General features: G+C 34.6%; 1 protein-coding gene across 1 annotated transcript in view; it reads right to left on the bottom strand.

Moving 5' to 3' along the window:
• Nucleotides 1-13,717, bottom strand: part of LOC133517073 (nose resistant to fluoxetine protein 6-like) — a 69,761-nt gene that overhangs the window by 55,408 nt on the left and 636 nt on the right. The gene's annotated exons all lie outside the window — the stretch shown is intronic.

Below are 13,717 nucleotides of genomic sequence, written 5' to 3'. Positions count from 1 at the left end.
GTCATGGAAATCTCAGAAACAGAAGTGTGTCGCGACTAGCACTTGTGAATCAGAATATGTTAGTTTAGCGTCATCGATGAAGGAAGCAATGTATCTGAACAGCTTGCTAACTGAAATCGGATTGGGTAAGTTTGCACAAGTAACCTTAAATGCGGACAATCAGGGAGCAATCTGCCTAGCCAATGATCCAGTGTTTCATTCCCGCAGCAAGCACATTGATATAAGGCACCATTTTATTAGAAATGTTTTAAAGGAGAATCGGGGCATTAAGTTAGTGTACTTGCCAACCGATTTCATGTTGGCAGATATATTGACTAAGGCTCTGCCGAAGGCAAAGCACCACGCTTTTATGTCTGGTTTAGGCATTAGTTCTTTGTCTTAAATATTTTGTGTTGTAGTTATTATTTTATTCCCAAGCTAGAATATACACATTAAGGGGGCGTGTTGGATTTGGTTTTCAATGTAATGTGTATATACTTATTATTTATATATGAACTAGTTTTGTACTGGCTTACGATGATGTATGTCTATGATAATATTATTTGAATTTTGTATTTCGCCTATGTTCTAATTTTTGTCTGCTTGACATCATCATGTCACTCGATCTTGTTGTTTACATTGAGATATACGTTCTTCAATATATATTCTAATATGCCTAAATAGCGTTGTGTTATTTAACCACTGCGTGCTCAGGGAGCTCCGCTACAGACAAAGTGTGGCAATGTCATCACTAATGTCAAATTTCTAAGAAAATATGACGTTTATAAAAACAATTCCTCACTTTGTTCTGTTCAAGACGGTGCAATTGCTTAGACAGAGTACAGTGACGAGCACTCGAACTCTACCTTACGTAACGCGTCTGTGACAGTATTTATTTACGCAGCCACGATCATCGTCTCAGATCATAGATATACCTATAATCATCGTATTCGCTTCGTCGTGGTGTCTTTATTTGAAGTCACATTCGGATTTCTACTGCTGCGGCGTTACTACTGCAGCGATGTTACCGGAGCGTTGCAGCAGCGGAAAGTAGGCAATGATTTGAGTTACTGACTTTGTTGCAATATGTACCTTGTTCTGTAAAGCTTACTTAAAATACCAACGAAATAACTAAATTTAAGTCTAATTTACTTATCCTATTAATTCTATGCATATGTAATTTTCGTGCACTCGCTAATATATCTAAGTAGTTTCAAACATATTATTGTTAAACATTACGCTTTATTTATTTTGAAGTAAGTACCTTTACCGTTTTCTAAAGCGTCAGGTTTTTGTTACAGATACTGTGTTAACAACTTACTTTATTGAAGAAATTTGCACTTATTGCTGAATCTGTATTAACGCCGTGGGCGTTAATATACCACCCTGTTAAACACTGAGACCCCGAGAGTCTAGTTGCATGCTTGTACAATTTTGTGTGACAAGCAATGGCAAAGAAACTACTTACTGGAACTACTTGCTGGAACGGAAGTACGTTTTGTGCAACAAAATTTCAGACCGAATCGATCATAACACGGACCTGTCACTGGTCTCTATGTGTCTCCTTATTAAGTGCTCTTACTGGCATAACTCGATTTTCCGGACATTGAAGACAACTAATACTTCTATTCACCGGTTCCAAGAGTCAGCGTCCTAGGAATGTCTTTGTTTTCAGTGCAGCATGCACGTATATTGGAAAATACTGCAAACCAGATTAATAAATTCCAAATTTTCCCCTGATTGAAACTGATTTGATCTTGATGATCTCGATGACATTGTTAAAATATCCCCTTTGGCAGAGGTGCGTTGAAAAAAGTAATAGACATAATTAAAACTATATAGAGTAGTTATTAGTAAAACAACGAATTGTCTATGCCATATTAAGTTGGGTTTTCCTTTCTGATTCCGTATTCAATGAGCTAGCGTATAGGGTCGCGAAATTATTTTTTCATGCACTTTTGCAACTGGGTGTACAAGGACAATACTTAAAACAAAAAGTTTGTTAAGCCAGTGCATGGAAAAAATAGTTATGTAAAATTTACAGAGAAATCTGTAAATTTAACACATATCTCTGTAAATTTTACGAATTATGTGTAAATTTAACATAACTGTTTTTTTTCGTGTGAGATTTGTCTCGATAATCCATTTATATCTATGTAGACACGCTGCCAGGCCAAGTTCAAAAGAAGAGTTCTGGCGACGCAGCGGCCGTGTGTATATTACACGAACCACTTGAAGACACTTTTGACCCGCACGTAACTAAAAATCTATTAATTATAAACAGACATAGGAATCCGCGGGGCAAAATTGTTTGACAAGTAGGGAGTTCCTGTATCGATAAACTCGACTATCGATGCTAGTTCTATATACTAGTGATCACTCAAGGGTTTGCTTGCAATGCTTTTCGTATATCTTTGTAACTTTCGGAAATATAGCCGAATTACACTCCCACACGCAAACTATCTTATAAATATTTTCTACTCAATCCAAGTCAAATTTTTGTCCAAAAAACGGGAAATTTCGTCGTTTGCTTGCACTATTTTTTTCTTCTTCTTCTTCGCGTTGTCCCGACAATTTGCCACGGTTCATGGGGTCTGCTTGGCACCTACCACCTTATTCTACCATGTTCGATTTTCCAAAAAAAAGTTACTGACCGATTGTTGAAAATTTGATACCATACGATCCCCGCGAGCTCCTGCATCTTTTGACACCACTGCCTTTTGTCTATCTTTATAAATTTCAAAAATGTATGGTCGAACAATGCTTATAAGATGTCATCGCATCTGTCCGTAACTTTTTTTGGAACATCGAAAATGGTAGAAAAAGGCCGTAGTTGCCAAGCGAACCCCAAGCTCCCATGAGCCATAGCAAATGTTATAAGCATTGTTCGAATACGGCCGTTTGCCGAATCTGACTCCCCGAGGTGACTGATCTGATAATTATTCAATGAATAGGGCACCTGCCCAGCCCACTGTATTCAACTTATTCCAATTTTTCTCCAAGAGGTAAACAGTCTATCTGCCGCGGAAGTTATTTTCTCTCATTTTTTCAATATCGGTTTTTGTTTTCAAAATAATCTACTTTTTGTCCAAAAAACGGGAATATTATTATATAATTATTGTCGTTTTTTTAACCATTTTTGAATTTCAAAAAAAAATTGCGATCCAATTTTCAAAAATTTGATTGAGCTCCTTCATCTTTTGACATCACTACCTTTCGCCTATCTTTATAACTTTCGGAAATATAGCCTGATTACACTCCCCCACGAAAACAATCTGTAAACATTTTCAATGTTAACATTTTTGCCGATTCCGTTTCTTGAAGGGATTCTAAATACCGGAGTCATACATTAGTTAGGTATTCAGTTTTAAGTTGTGTTTGTGAGGTCTACAGCTCACAGATCCACTGGTTATACCTATTTAACTTAAAAAGTGTAGAAGTTGAATAGAATTCATCCTTATTAAACTCGTTGAAATACTAACACCGTAATATCACTCGATATGATCGCAGTAAACTGGTTTCTTATAAATAACCCTACAGGCCGATAATCGCGCGTCATCATCTTTACGAATCACAAGTTTTCGATTTTTAAACTCGGTATCTCAATTAAAAATATATTTAACATGTTAGACGTAAGTATGGTAAAGTTTAGCGTATTGAAAAACAAGTTTTTGCAAACGGTTTTATTTATGTTTAACATTTAAATCAAAACATGATGTTGAGATAAACACGTAAGTACATGAAACTGAACCTGTTGCCTAATACGCTGCCTGTAGTCGGTCCAAGATCACGGTACAAAACGTTCATGTAACAAAGTGTGGCAGTGCCACAATAAGGGTCATACTTTTACAGACCTTTATGGTGACTTAAGAAATGTATGGAAAAAAGAGTAAGTAAGATAAGAGTTGATATTTCAAGTGATTTATTGTGAATTGTCCATACAGTGTTAATTATGGTTCCTAAGGTTTAGTAAGGTTTAGTGCGGTGAAGAAAAAGTGAGTACTTTTTATTTTATTTCATATTAAAATATGAATAACATTATCTTTATTTCGGGCTCTAATCTAAGTTGGCCTCTAAGAAGAAATTCTGATCTTGGGCAGAAATTGAATCAATTGGACTTTTTTGTTACAAAAGAAAATCTATAAATAATCATCATACCGATATATGGATGTATGTATGTCACTTTATAGGTATTGCACATGAACAGGTTAACATAAAACAGACAAAACAAAACAAAAAAAAGTTATGTACAAAGGCGATCTTATCCCTAAAGGGAACTTCTTCCAGCGAACCTTTGAGAAAATGCGAAAGGATCAAACACTAACAGGTGAAAGACAAATCAATATTAACAGTAGCAATATGAGAATTTTGGATATACATGTATATTATCATCGTTAATTAAAGTTAAGGGAGGTTTCCATTAGTTATTTTCGTGTAGCAGCACTGGATCGTGTACTTGTAGCTGCCCTCAGTGACCCATTTAAAAAATCTACCCTGTATATATAAAACTGCTATTATGTAATTTTTCATCTCTCCTACTCGGAAAGTTTGCCTTTCATAGGCTGATAACCGGGTGGAAGATTGCATTTCCCACCCTAGGATGGAAAGTATATTTTTTTTAATTTGTACTTCGAGCAACGTCTATGCCAACCATATATGCCAAATTATTCAGTTAAAAGCTCTCGTATTAGCTTCCGCATTTTTAGACCAAGTATTATTGAAATTAAATGTCAATTGCATTGCATCATTAAAAAATGATACTGCTTGTATTTAATATTTAAATATATAAAATAAACATAAATATTTTTTTAATAAATCAATAAAAATGACGAGAATGTTTTAAATAATATTATCATTACATTACATTAATTCATTCAGTTTCACTTTTTTAAGACACGTATACATTAAGGCCGTTTCAGGCACATCGCAATTTAAGATCGGCTTGTCTATGGTTTAAGAATTTTTTCCGAACAAAATATAAATGTCGCCAATTCCAGTCATAAAGAACTCATAACCTACATTTCTTGTGTTTCACTTTCCTCATAGTCGAAATGAAAAGTAGATTGTTTAACTCGGGTAAAAGTAACCATCTCACCCATGGTTAACAATCTACTATAACACCGCTGTTTATTATTATTTGTGCTTTCAGATTATTTATTCCTAAATGAAAGCATTTCATTAATGATTTAGTTACATCGATAATAACTATTATAATAAATTACAATATTTAATTCCAAAAAACCCACTGTCCTTTACCAATTAGTCAATACTATTCACAAGGTACCTATTATTTTAATACCTACTGAAATAAATATTAGACTTGTTTCGGAGCCCGAAAAATAAAATAAAATTCTATGCATTTTATAGACTACATTGCAACTATGTACGGCCACGTCTGAAAATATTGATACGGACAAAGTGCCAAAAATATGTATACACTACACTAATATTGTGTCGATATTTTCAGACGTGACTGTACACAAAAAGTTAAGTGTAGATACTCTATGTTATAACGTGCATATTATATAGTAAGAAACATGCAAAAGTTTTAAATTATGACCAATTTGAATTTGAAATTTGTTGCGCAAGAATATGGTTGAAAATTGTATACGTTTTTCAATGGCTATTTTTGCTGTTCGCGGTACAGCAGAGTCGTGGAACGTAGGTAGATACATTAAATTACATAGCTGCCTCCGCGCAGCCTTGGTAACCGACATCCTACTTCCGAAATATGTTAACGTATCATTGTTTCAACGAACCGGCAGTAAACATCTAATAAAGTCGTTACGGATACTTAAAACTAACATATTTTTAGTAAATATAAAGAGTCAGATTGACGATTTAAACGTCCCAGAGGATTTCCATATTTTAACCATCTTCCATCTTTTTTTTTTATTTGTTACCTCAGAACTCCGCCGTATCTCAAACGATTTGGATTTTTTTTTTGTTTGAAAGCATAAACTTGGTCCCGTTTTTGTCAAGGTCGAGTTCTCCGATGGATTCCATGAGGAATTGAGAGGAGTTTTGAAATCTAATACTACTTAAAGCGATTTTTTATTTTCATCTGAAAGCAAATATATGTAGTTGTTTAAATACTTGTATATTTCATGTCTTGGAGCTAATTGTAATTGTTATGAAATCCACTCAACTTTTAAATAATTTTAATGGCATTCCAGTTCAATTGGTATTTTTCTTTAAAAAAATATTGTAACATTCAGTGTGATATATTTGTAACATGAAAAATTAACAACATTCATGTTACCATTAACATTGTACTATCGGCCAAAGCCAGAGTCGACCAGTTTCAAAACAGTATCGCTTGCAAACGTTGACTTTGGATTTGACCCGCCCCTAATTTGTTGACCAATGAGAAACAAAGATCTTTTTTTTTTTGTTAAGTAACTGTCATTGTTCACAATCTTTACGCAGCTTGCACGTGTTTTGTCAAGAAGTTCTGTCTATTCAGACGAGCGGCTTTTTATTACCCTTTGTGGTGCATATTTTTCTGTGACCGCATGTCAGCACCGTAACTTGTCTTGCTAATGGCGAGAGAAATAACATACACCTGCAAGAAAGCTATCCAGATGCGCCCTTTTCCCTAACATTTTTTTTGAAACAGATTTGCTATTATCCAACCTAAGCAAAAAAACATTGTTGCTTAGATGCGAGGTCTTAAATTGTTCTCTTTTCTCTCCCGACCTACCTACTAATTAAAAACAAGGGCATGTGTTTTCTTTGGAATGTGCACAACAAATGATTTCTTGACTTGTCGGCTAGCTTTGAGAATGTAAAACAATATCAGTTAAAAAGTTACGTTCGAATAGTATTGAATGCGGTTGAATTAAAAATTTCTACGCGGACAAAGTGGTCAAATATAAATGAACTCGACTTTATAGCTAAGGCAGTAAGAGCGTTCAAGTATTGTCGACTAAACTGAAGCTCGATTGTATTGGAATATGGTCGGTAATATAAAAAGTAGTTTACAAGTGTCTTGCGCACCTTTGGAGTGGCGGTATAACTTATTTCGTAGTCAAACATAACAATATTTTGAGCTTCCTGTTTCAACAGTTTATATTAGTCCAGGGCTCCAAAATATTAGGACTCATTCGACTATTATAACTTATAACAAAGGGCTGGTTGTTCCTTGAACGAATCTAATATTTTGAACTTTCTCATATAAAATCACACAACCATGGCTCTTACACGGGCCTTATGCGTTCATAACCGTGGGGTTTTGCGTTGACCTGTCAAGCATCTAATATAACTGCATTTACCTGCTGGGGTCCTAAAGTAAAGGACATGACCAGACGTTGCATTTCAAACAGTTGACCGATACCCATACAGATTTTTATCAGCTCGTTAAGTAATAAATTAAACTAAACAAAAAAGAAATACTCAAATGTTTATTTCATGTTTCATAGAAGTTTACTAACTATCATGATCATGAGTGTTATTTAGGACTCGAAACGTCAAAATTGAATATTCCAACAATGATACTATCCGTGACAATATTCATTATTTTTTTTAAAATATAGGTAGAGGTATTAAAATGATGTAACAATCGTTTCAAGGGCCACCGTAAAATATCACGAAAAATAAAACCCATCGCGGCTCAAAGGATCGAATGCCAGATGTGTAAGGCCGTCGAGATTGTAAATTTTTGTCTCTTCGTTTTCACCAAATAGTTAGTTGATTCTTTGAAGCAATTATTGAGCTTGTTTCCCCATTACAAAAAAACTTAAAAAGAAATCCTTGTGGTCCGCCCCCAAATTTCATTGGTGGCCGAAAGCTGACGAGCCTCGGGCAGATGTTCTCGCTTCATACAAAATGCGCCTTTAAGGTGGACGACTCTGGCTTTGGCCGATAGTACATAAATGGGTTGATTACTAACCATTGTATGTATCGCCATCCATATTTTATAATATTATATACGTGTTATGCCCCTTATATCAATGCGCGACAAACGCGAGGGGTACTGCGCCTGCTCTGCTCTATATCAAAACCTAGTAAGGGCTTCAGACCAAATTTTAAACACGAGCGTAATATGCTATCATTATTAGTATTGATAAAGTGTCTTAATATTCCCGCTCCAATACGTTACTAACTGCACCTATTAAGTAGGTGTGAACTGGGATATCACTTATCAACGTTCAAGAATTATATTTATCTGTGTCAGTAGCTTACTAATAATGATAGCATATTACGCTTACGTTTAAAATTTGGTCTGAAGCCCTTACTAGGTTTTGATATAGAGCAGGCGCAGTACCCCTCGCGTCTGTCGCACATTGATACCCAGTTCAAAAGCTTAGTAATGCCTGCCTGCTTGCTGGATGACCACGCTGAAACGTATTGTCTCCATTTCTTTACTAAGCTTTGATATGAGATTTGTGACTTGCTGAGTTTTACAATGGTGAACTGCCACTATGCTACTTACTATGTTTGGAGGTGACGAAATCTCTTATATTTATGCCGATTTTGGATCGTTGTCTCTGTAACCGGGCGAGGACTTACTAGGTGGGGTGGTTACCAATATGTAAGAAAAAAAAGAATTTCCGGAAAGTGGTCCCTTACTACTTATGTTTGATCTAGGACAGTCGATTAAGTTGTGTGTTTCTGCTTAAGCCACTTAGTCGCTTTACTCCGGTTACATCATAACACGCGGTGGCCTTAATCAGGTTTCGAATTCCTAGACAGCTATCCGTGCAATGCCTAGGGATTGAAGCAATATCCGCGCAATGTAGAGAATTTCGCAAGAAATAAAACTAGGTATTTTACTTAATAATAATTCTTAAAAATATTGCGACATTGTCCGAGTCGACGTTGTAGCAGTAACGCTGCAACAGAAACTCTGCTGCAGTTGCTATCCGAAACTAACCTTAACACCGAAATAAACGCAACATAAATATTATACATATACCAAAACCGAATAGACATTCATGCTTGTTCAAATTTATATGAGGAAGCCTTATTTATAGATCAACTCCATAGAGTGCAAAATCAAAAGAGCATCTTTCTAAAGAGGCATCAACGTCGTATATGACTTATATGACATCAAGTACTGAATATACCTTGAATATCACTTCCTGTGTGCTTGATAAATTGGCTTCCGATCAGTATTTCGCTTAAAGCGATTTCCAAGGCCCAATATCATGGCAACTTTGTTTGCGAGCCGATTAATCAATATTTACTAAACGTGTTGCTTAAACTATTTGAACTATAAATATATTTTGGTACCTGAGAAACCAATGGGCGTATCATAAATCTATTAAATATAATAGATCCGACTGAATGCAATTATTTGCTTAAAACTAGTTGAATGTGATGTGGCACACTACGCGAATGGTAAATATGTATAGTCAGTACCTAATCCTGTTCCTAATTTAAAAATATGTACCTATTAATTACCTTTATACGTATTATTCAGTCAGCATTGAAAGTAGCGGATCAGAGTTATGCGTCAAAAGTATACTACCATTTTGTAACAACTTAACAAAAAGTTGACTCTAGTTGTACATATACAGGGTGATTCATGAGACGTGAGCAGGACTAAGCCTACACAATCAGTAAATGTTAATGAACCGTTCATCATCATATTTAAGTAAAACAATCTCGCTTTATTTCTGTTATTTAACTTTTTGGGAAGGACGAATTTGATAATCTACAATCATGGACACCCTACAACACTTAATTAAGAAAGATAAAACCTCTTTAACCGTTATGACAGCAGTTTGATTATGAAGAAAACAAAATGTCACAATTGAGTGAGATACGATTTTTGAAAAGTAACCAGACTCCGATGACATTCAATTTGTCACTTGTTATGGATAAAACAAAGAGGGTGACCATACATGGCGTAAATAAATTAAAACATTTTTTTTTGAACAGTAAAAAATAAATGAACGTTAATCTCACAAATACTGGTACGAAACAGTTCCTTATAACTTACTGAATACTCAAGCTTGATCCTGCTCACGTCTCCTGAATCACCCTGTATAACAATTAGACTGACAAATACCTTCGAACGCGAACCATACATAGAGATATATCTCTATTCGAAAAAGTATTCCAGGGTGCCAGATATATTGTCGGTTTATCCGCTACTATTGATGCCGACTGTACGCTATGTGTATGCACATGTAGTTACGGTTACATACAAGTCATACGACACACATCTTGATGGTTGCGGATTTTTTGGGGTCAATCTTTTATACATAGATCGGCCTTGCCCCAAACTAAGCAAAACTTTCAAGCCAATTCGAGTTTTAGTCATTCGATCTATGTCCGATATGGTCAATGTCAAAAGTGACGTTTTCGCTTGAAGAAATGTCGCTTTTGACACTGACACACGTATCATATGGAAAACAGGTCGAATACCTAAAACTCGAATTGGCATTTATGCTTAGTAAAGAATGTACCAGCCGACGATAATTACAACTTATCCCATAGATAAATTGTTCATTGTAAAAGAAATGAGAAGTTGAACTATTGCTATTATAACGTACAAAAAATGTTACAGATATTTAAGCAACTTTTTGTTAAATAGTTTAAAGTGTGATGTGCTTAAATTGACAAAATTCCTTGTAGGTTTTCTGTGTTTCTCTTTTGTAGCCGCTATTGTCTGATACGTAGAAGTTACAAAAAAATGATAATACCTATTAAAACGAAAAAAACTGAGAAGTCAACTAGTTCGATGTTCATTCATGATGACCTAAACATATATGACGACAACTTGGGGAATCATAATTCCGTTCGAATTAAGGGTAAACAATATTATCCCAAAAGGAGAATGACGTATTAGATGACGCACATGGCGCTGTTCGTTGCCCTATTAATATATATAATACCCCACGTAACGAAACCACAAACTGCTTAATTATTGTTATATTTTTACTTTATCGAGGATTATTTATAGAGATTAATATGCAAATAAATATTATTTTGCGGTTTTAACGTAACGGCTCAAATCCGCATGCCAATGTGTTTATCTCAAATTAATATTTTATTTTTAATATTTTTATCATCAGGTTCGAAATTTATGTAGTAATGATTTTAAAATAATATTGATCACAATGACAAGTTAACCCTTACTCAATTAATTATTTAAATCAAAATTGCTTTACTCGTAATTGATTAAACTGTTGCATTCCAAAAGTATATTAATGACGTAGGTATGCCACCTGAAGACTTTAAATTAATGACATCTAATTTTCTTTAGTGAAAAGTACTAGTCTTCTCTTTCAGCCACCCTATTGGATGTGACACTTCTTGTTTACATTTTAGCGCAATTCTCTTGGAAGAAAGCGAAAACCAAATTTTAAGAACTATCTTGCTTCATACATATATAATGTAATGTAACATTAGCAATACTGTTTTTTCAGTAAATTATTCATATTCTTAATTTACCCCCCTTAACACATTTTCATGTTGTCTAAAAATCTTCATCACAGTTTGAAATTTAAACATATAAGTACTTACACAAAACCTATAGCACAATCGGAATAGAACAAACCTTGAAATTTTATTGGACAGTCCTGAAATTTGGTATGTATGTAAATTATAGGCCCCTTATTCATGTTCATACCATTTGACATTTGGGGACTTCGAGGAATCGCAGCCATCTTGGAAAATGTGTACCGTCCTGGAGTAATTCGCGTTTTACTCAAAATCGTGCTACTGCACTTGTTTAAGTTTAATATAGTTGATCCATTATATGGTTTTATATAATTGAAAAACGACACAATACCTCTACTTGTCCATTGGACATTGGACTCTTTGTATACGGGTTACGGGTCCAAAGTAAAACGCTTAAGCGGGACTGCGCAGACCATGTTTGTACGACGCATGCACCTACAGAGGTGGGCTAAACGACTTAATCTCTCGTGTGGAGCAAGTTTTTTTTTAATAGTTTCCTCAAGACCATGCAATGACCATCTTTAAGCAAAGAAATATTTCTTTTTCTATTTCATACGCCTAATAACGACCTAAACATAATTATCGGCACTAGGCCAGATCTGGCCTAGTGGGTAGTGACCCTGCCTATAAAGCCGATGATTCAAATCCTGGTAAGGGCATTTATTTGTGTGATGAGCACGGATATTTGTTTCTGAGTCGTGGGTGTTTTCTAAGTATTTATAATATTTATATACCCATGTATTATATATATCGTTGTCTAAGTACCTACAACACAAGCGTTATTTAGCTTACTGTGGGACTTAGTCAATTTGTGTAGTAATGTCCTATAATATTTAATTTAATATTTAATACGCGGATTCACGTGCCGGCGGATACGAGAAGTTAAACAAGAGGAGATTGCGGGATGAAGTGGACTGAATTCTCAACAACTGGCCAGATATTATGCTAAACCGGGCGGATTAGAAGGGGCAGCCTTTGCTCATCAGTAGAACCTTTTATAGGCTACCATTTTTTTTGTGTAGCTACCTTAATAGCACAGGCTTAAGCCCTATACTTACATTTCATGGTGCCTAAAGATTTTGATTCTTTTTCTATTCTAATTACGATATCACTGTGTACGATATTTTTAGGTAAGATAATTATAGGCGTACTTTAAGACTAGTTTTACTGAAAAAGGGATTCAACTACGTTCAGTAGGTAATAGGCTTTGAATATTCATAACATCATCCAAAATCTTACACTGATTTGCATACTATTTTATGAATACTCATTACATTACAGGGATAAGTTCGCCTTTGTTGTATTTAATTTACTCTGTAACTGTGTTTTTCGTGTTTTTATTTCTATGTACATTAAAGTATATACGTACATACATACATACATTATCGTATACAAAATCGATGCCTAGGGCCATCCATTGAAAGGAAAAATGTAGAATTAATTATCTACCATGCTATGTTATTGCGAAAATAATTTTCAACTCTGCCAAGCCATTCTCTGCTGGGCAGCCTGATGCAAAGAACGAAGATTTTTCTTGCCATAATATAAACATTTATCTCTAATTCCAAGGTTTTATAATTAATGATAATGTCTTAATATATTCGGTAAATTATGAATAAGTATATACTGTACCTAAACTTATATGTAATATCGTAGGTTTAGAGACAAATAATTGCAAATGCCTAATCTCTAAAAGTATCAATTAACTTGAAGTAAACTAAAATCCGCACATACGGGACGGAGAAAAGAAAAACTCCGCGACACGGTTAAAGTTGACCTCTGGTCGTTAGTGCTTAGGCAAAAAATACTACATAATAATATATAATCTACCTATGTACGGTTGGTTTGTTTACAGTGCAAGTCACGTCTTGACACCTTTTGACTACATCGTAGCAAGTTTGCGCGTCGCTTTGTTTAGAAACGTATAATTGATTAAATATATTTTTAACTAATTATCAGTACGTTTGGTTTTAACTAGATTTGGGGCTAAAATAGTTTTAATACTGAATTTAAATTTTACAAAATTGACCGCGTTATATCACAATCACGTCACAACGAGAACACTTGTGATTAGTTGTGATATCATAAATGTGATCGTATAATATTAATGTTTAACATTGCATCCCCATTCATTAAAAATAAAATTGTTCCTATGCTCGAAAAGTTAATTTAGGTACTTGCAATTACATTTATTTAAAGAGTTTTGACGTAATAATTTTAGACTCAAATGAATACTTATCATTTAATTGATGCTGTGTACTCGTATTACACACAACCAATAATAATCTTAATTTTTAAATCAAGTAGGCACTTACTGATAACTAAT

This window comes from Cydia pomonella, chromosome 4 (assembly GCF_033807575.1).
Source record: "Cydia pomonella isolate Wapato2018A chromosome 4, ilCydPomo1, whole genome shotgun sequence".
Classification (NCBI taxonomy): Eukaryota; Metazoa; Arthropoda; class Insecta; order Lepidoptera; family Tortricidae; genus Cydia; species Cydia pomonella.
The sequence above is the reverse complement of the archived record's forward strand: the minus strand, read 5'-3'. Positions and strand labels throughout refer to the sequence as shown.